The sequence below is a fragment of the Egretta garzetta genome, unplaced genomic scaffold (assembly GCF_000687185.1).
Source record: "Egretta garzetta isolate BGI_Z169 unplaced genomic scaffold, ASM68718v1 scaffold417, whole genome shotgun sequence".
In the NCBI taxonomy this organism is placed as follows: domain Eukaryota; kingdom Metazoa; phylum Chordata; class Aves; order Pelecaniformes; family Ardeidae; genus Egretta; species Egretta garzetta.
In genome coordinates, this window is record NW_009260227.1 from 812,890 (window position 1) to 819,315 (window position 6,426).

The 6,426-nt window shown below is 55.7% G+C and overlaps 1 protein-coding gene across 2 annotated transcripts in view; it reads left to right on the plus strand.

Moving 5' to 3' along the window:
* Window positions 1–6,426, plus strand: part of RXRA (retinoid X receptor alpha) — a 72,127-nt gene that overhangs the window by 26,258 nt on the left and 39,443 nt on the right. The window lies entirely within an intron of this gene.

The window sequence follows — 6,426 nt, forward strand, 5'->3', positions numbered from 1 at the left end:
CCACGCAGGTTGCCTCAGAAGTGGCAAAGCCTGGGGAGAGACCCCCCCCAAAACGCCACCCAGCACTTGCCATCCTGAGCCCGACCATGTGGTCATCCTCCCCCTTGGTGCTGGGGAGGACTCGTGTTACCTGCAAAGTTGCGTCTGGAGGAGAAAATAAAATAGGGTAGAGAGGGAGAAGGGGTGTTGGAGCTGCAGGGACGGAGGTGTCCCAACTCTGCCCCATGGGGTAGGGAGGCTGCCTGCTCCGAGGAGCGTTGCCGTGAGGTTTGGGGTGGGTACCACTCTGGAGAGCCTGCATCCCCCCTGCCCCATGGCCTGGTGGTGGGATGCTTTTGGGCTTCATCTTCTGGGAGCAGAGCAGAGGTTTCCCTGAGCGGTGGTGGTGGGGACTCGGGCTGGGGGAAGGAGAGGTTGGCATGCAGAGCACCATGGAAAAGCTGCTCGTGGGCACTGTAATCCGGCCAAGGAAACCCTGATGCTGGGCTTGGAGCCCCAAAATGCGCCTCTGCTCCTCGCGGGGTTTGGCGGCGGCCGTGCCCAGTGGTCTTGCTGCGGGTTTTGGAGGGGGAAGCTGGGGCTGAGAAGCCTTGCGGCTTTGAGGTTTTAGTTTGGTCAAAGTGAAACCTGTTGGGAGGAGGAACCCACTGGGAGCAGAGAGCAGCCGAAAACGAGTTTCTCACCATCCCCGAGCGGCTCGAACCGCCGCGGCGGCGCCCAGCGCTTCTCAGGGAAAGTGCGGAGCGTGGCTGAAGAAAAGTGTCCCAAACCTCAGAGCAGGTTCCCAGAGAGAAACTGCACGTGGTGATTTTTAAATGCCAGCAGAAAGACACATTTCTGTGTGCTGTCCCCTGGGCAGGCCTGGGAGGGGGGGGGTCTGCAAGGGACGATCTCAGGTTTGTCTTTGTACTCAAGTCCAGAAATGTAAAAAAAAAACCCAGTTCAAGTTGCTTTTTGGTGAAATCGCAGCTAGGCAGGACCAACCCGCTCGATTGCACTGTGGTCCGGTGCTCCTGCACCCTTTCGCCTATAGCTGTGGCAGCAAGACTCGGAAGGGAGGTATGGATAACATACAGCTGCATCTTCTGATGTCGTGGGGTGGCCGTTCCCAGCGGTGCCTCTGCCATGTGCCTGGCGCCCGGCTGGTTTAAGGGGATCGGTTGCCTCTCCTCGCTGGGCTATAAATGCGGTTTAATGTGCTTGGGCCACGAGACGATGCCTGTTTCTTGGACCCAGGGGTGGTTTTCTGGGATAGCAGCCACGCTGCACCGTGCAGGCCGTCTCCCTGAGTTTGCCCAAGCTGGACACCGTCAGGTCCACGGCAGCAGCCGGCATTGGAAGGGGAAGAGGCAGTTCTTGCTCCATCCTCGCGTCCGTTCTCAGCTGGTGTATATCGAGAGCAAACTTACCCAAGATTGTAGGCCAGGGGCTGTTTAAATTCATCCGCTGTAAACACACTCCCCGTTCACTCCGGTTTTTGATCAGGGACAAAAGTGAGGACCTGACCTCTTGTGGTCACTATATTCCCATGGCAATTTCCACGTGAAAACTACGGTCAAGCCCTCGCGTCCTGCCCAGATTTGCTGCCTGCCCGTTGCTCTCAGCATCCCGCTCCGTAGGTGGTGGTGGGCTGTTTGCCCCCCATCCTTGGGTTTGCTCTGCTGGCGGCACTGGGGAAGGTGGAGGGGAGGTGGAAACCTCCATCAGGTGAGGTTCCTTGGCTGGGAAGCGCACGAGGAGATTTCTGTACTACTTTTGAGGAATGAGAGCAAGTGGACGGTGATTTTCACTACCAAGTTTATTTAGGGAACCTCATTGCCCGCAGAAAGAAGGAACAATGCTCTCAGCACTCGGTGCGCTGCATTTACGTGCAGATTTACGTGCCCAAATGGGCGTCGGAGTTTTGAACCTGGTCAACACCAAAGTGACACCTGCAAGCAGTGGAGGAGGACATTTCCAAAAGCCTGATCTCAGCTGCTGGTCCCGATGCCCTCCCAGTGTGGCCCCACTGTGCTGCAAAGCCCTAACACAGAGGGCTGACTTAAGGAAGGGAGTGGCAACCCAAATTTAGAATTTCCTGCTGTTTAATACCCAGAATTGATCTGCTTTCTGATTAAGGAGGAAGAGGTGCTGAGAAAAAAAAAAAAAAGGAAAAAAAAAAAGCGGAAGCAGGGGGGCGCGGGCAGCTTTCCAAATCTCGGCTGGCGTCAGGGCTGGGCGCGTTGGGTGCTTGCACCATGACAGTTCCCTGGACACGTGGGGTGCCTGCAGACCCCTCTGATCCCACTTGGACAGGCTGTGGGGTTGTGTCCTGCATCTGCAACCCTCCTCGGCTGCAGAAAAGTCTGTTTGTGCCTTGAGGTATTGGTGGTTTTTTTTTTTTTAACTTCCCCTCTCTCAGAAGCAGACTGCCGAGCCACCGAGCTGCTGAGTAAACTCCCTGGATATGCAAGAAAAGGTTTTCCAGCAGAGCTAGGTCACTGTAGTTTTACTGGCAAAGCCTCTTAAGCATAAATGAAGATTATACTGGCGAAAGCTTATGCTGGTACAGTTTATTCTGGTACAAATGAGCTATCCTGGGAAAAAGCACCTCTCGCCGTTGTAATTGTTTCTGCTCTGGGACATTTTGTGGTCTGGAATTGTTAAAATCACAGCCCTTCTTGATAGTGCCCTATCAGCAAAAGCTGTTGGTAGCTGTCGGGCTGCTGCAGACGTACCCCGGCCAAGCAGCAACACCTGAAGAGTCTCGTGTGCTGGATGACAAAATGCAACAGGAAAGTTGGTCGGATGCGTTCAGCAACCCCAGCTCCCAGGGGGTCCAACCTGCCCGTCCAGACATGGGGGTTTGCTGGTCCAAACTGGAGGGTTCTGCTGTTGGCCCCAAGAATGCCAGGGGGATGGAAGATAGGAGTGAAGCTGCCCGGGGACATTTGGTACTTGTCTGCACTGGTCTGAGTGTCTGGTACAGCCGGATGAGAATGGGGACAAATGTTTTTTACAGATGTTTTCTTCCCTTACTGAAAATTAATAATAGTAAAAAAAAAGCTCTGTCTGTCATGGAGCCAGGAGGCAGGGGGGGAAAAAAATACAGCGATCCAGCAGTCGAGGTGCTAGCCTGGGTCTTGCAATACCCAGGATCTATTCCCAGCTTTGGCTCCGATTTCCCGTGTGACCTTGGTGAGGGACATGGAAGCCTGCACCCTCCTTGTGCCATCCGTGTCGGCTGCCTCGCCGGGGCCGTTCCTCTTCCCGTACCTCAGTTTCCCCTCCCGTGAAGCCGGGATGATGGCATCTGAAAGAGATCTTGCAAAGCCAGGTATCTGCCGAGGGAAAGGGCAGCGATGAGCACCGTGCCAGAAAAACACGACTCGGGCTTCTTATCTCGAGGCCAGATCACAACCCGCTGGCTCTGGTCTCCATGCGATGGTTTCAGCTGAAGCCTGTTCCTCTGCGGTGGCGGCGAGCTGGAAGCACGCACGCGGCTCCGTACAGCCACATAACTCCATGGAGCCCTGCCCGAAATGTCTTATTCCTTGGGAAAAATTCCCATCCAAATTTTGTGGCTTGAAGTTCCGTAGTTTAGAGAAAGAAAAAGAGCTTCATTGCAAATTCTTTAGCTGCTGAAGAGCTCTTGTTTCCGATCTCCCAACTGCCATGGGGCATCTTATAAGATATATAGAGGTCGTTGTGTCTAAACAAAGGACACACAGAGAAAAAAGCTGCAATTTATGGGTGCGGCAAGAGGGGAAATGCTTTGAGAACTATTTTTTATTTTTTTTTTGATTTAGTAACAGGCACAGAGTTTATTTTGGTCAAGAGATAGTCACACACAACGGCTTTAAACAGCAAAACTACGCAAGAAGAATGAATGGTCTCACACTGCTTGAACTGAAAATGCATCTGGGAAAATACCTCCCCCGTTCGCTGCAGTCCAAGTCGTATCCATAGGTTTGGGGGTTTATTTATTTCTAATAAGGATATTCGCTCAATCTAGGCTTTTTTAGGTTTTAAATTCATTTTTTCCTAGCGCTCCTTTAGCATTCAAGGCCCTGTGGGATGCTTGTGATGAGAGGAGAGGGTGGAGTTCTCATGTCCAGCTCTGGATCCCCATCTCTCTGCCTCGAGTCATTCTTTTCCCTGAAGGCATCTTTCCCACTGGGAGCGTTCCCCCTCGAGCTGGGGGCTGGTGGCATCTGCGCCGAGTTGCCCAAGGTGGACTCCTGATTTTCCAAAGGAAAAAAAAGCCAAACCCTTTTCCATATTTGCCAGTCAGTTGGAGGTAAACGTTTCCCATTGCGGCCGCTCTTACAGCGGGGTTTTGGGCTGCATTTGGATAAGGAGTAGAAACTTCCTGGTGTCCAAGGGGTTGCTTTGACGCGGGCTTTGAGGCATGATGCTCTGGAGAAGTTCAGGTCTGGTTCAGATTTCAGAGCGTCTGGCCAAGGGTTTTGGGTGAAAACACACCCAAACGCGTGTCCATGCCTACATATACTCACCTGGAGCCCTGTGTCCAGCTCTGGAGCCCTCAGCACAAGGAGGACATGGACCTGTGGGAGCGGGGCCAGAGGAGGGCTACTAAAATGCTCCGAGGGCTGGAGCCCCTCTGCTCTGAGGCCAGGCTGGGAGAGTTGGGGGTGTTCAGCCTGGAGAAGAGAAGGCTGCGGGCAGAGCTGAGTGCGGCCGAAAAGGGCAGGTTTAGACTGGATCTAAGGAAGAAATTCTTTACCCTGAGGGTGGTGAAACCCTGGCAGGGGTTGCCCTGAGAGGGGGTGGAGGCCCCATCCCTGGGAACATTCCAGGCCAGGTTGGCCGGGGCTGTGAGCAACCTGTTGTGGTTCAAGGTGTCCCTGCTCCTGCAGGGGGGTTGGGCTGGGTGACCTCTAGGGGTCCCTTCCAAGCCAAACCATTCTGTGATTCTATGATTCTATGACCGGCCCGTTCAATGCAAGGTTACTCCTCCTCTCGCCTCCTTTCCTTCTTTTTTGTTGTTGGCTGAATTATTTTCTCCAGACCAGCCCTACCACACACACCCAGTTCCTTGCTGGGTGCCGGGGATCGTGTCTGCTGGGAAAGCAAAGTGTGTAAACAGGATGGGTGAGGGGAGCCGGCCCGGAGGCGCGGGACGCCCGGGGATGGGGCGCTCCCGTGGTACCCAGGGGATGGGTATTTTGGGAGAGGTGCCGGCCCCCCACGTGCTGTGCTTTCTGACATGCTTGAGTAGGCACAGGCCCATTGCCAGTAACCTGCCTGTGACCTCTCCTGCCTTAAATATTTAGGAACTTTTAAAAGGAAGGACTGTGCTTCGCTGCCTTCCGTTTGCCGGCAGGTCAAGTGCCTGTTTCCCCTGGCCAAGCGCATCCTTGGATGGTGTCCATCCATCACCTTGGCTAACGGGTGGTTGAGGGGGTCCTGGCTGAGACCCCGTACCCAGGGACACGGCTGCTGCAGAATGAGCTCCCACCTTTCCCCTTGTACCCGGGATGGCAGCAGGGGCTCAGCCCAGATCCCAGATCCCCAGGGCACATCCCAGCGCCCAGCCCCTGCCTTGAAAGGCACCAAAAAGCAGAGAGCTGGGAAGCAGGGTCCCACTGTGCTACACCCCAGGAGCAGACCCTGGAGCCTGAAACAATTTCCCGGGGTTCCTGTTGTGCTGCCCGCACGTCACTCGGCCACGGGTGACGTGGTGGCCGGCGGTTGTTTTCTATCAACATCCTGCGAGAGCCCATGCGAGGGCAGCCCCTGAGGGACAGGGATGCTCCGCTCTGCCGTGGCCACAGAGCCGCCCGCCAGGGCCAGGGATGCTGACACATGGGCTCATTTCGGCATTGGTGGTGGCACCTGGCTGGAACACAGGCTCTGGGCACGTGTCCCCTCCGCCTGCCCCAGACAGGACACCCGTGCAGAGGGGGCTGGCAACGTCCCCAATCCTGCTTCTGGCTTTTGTCTGGGAGTTTTAAGGAATTACCGTGCAGGGAGCGAGCCTCTCCCGTGGCGTGTGTAATCCTGTTATGCCCACAGCGGGGAAGGCGCGTCGGAGGCGTGCTGGGGGCGGCTGGGCTGCGTGGGGGGACGTGCCCTGGGCGCCAGGACAGCACGGCTGCCCATGCCTCTGCGCGGGGAAACCTTTGGGGGTCTCTGTGCCCCACCGGCACGCTCGCGAGGCGGGGATGGGGCTGAATGCATCAAGGCTGGAAAGAAGGTGCCAGGGCAGGAGGTGCGACCACGTAGGGTGCACAGCGTGATGCTGGGTACAGCGATGGGACTCTGGGTGCAGCGATGGGATGCTGGGTGCAGCGATGGGACTTTGGGTGCAGTGATGGGACTCTGGGTGCAGTGATGGGACTTTGGGTGCAGTGATGGGATGCTGGGTGCAGCAATGGCATGCCTCCCCCTCTCTGGGCCTGTGTTTGCTGGTGTGAACTGGGG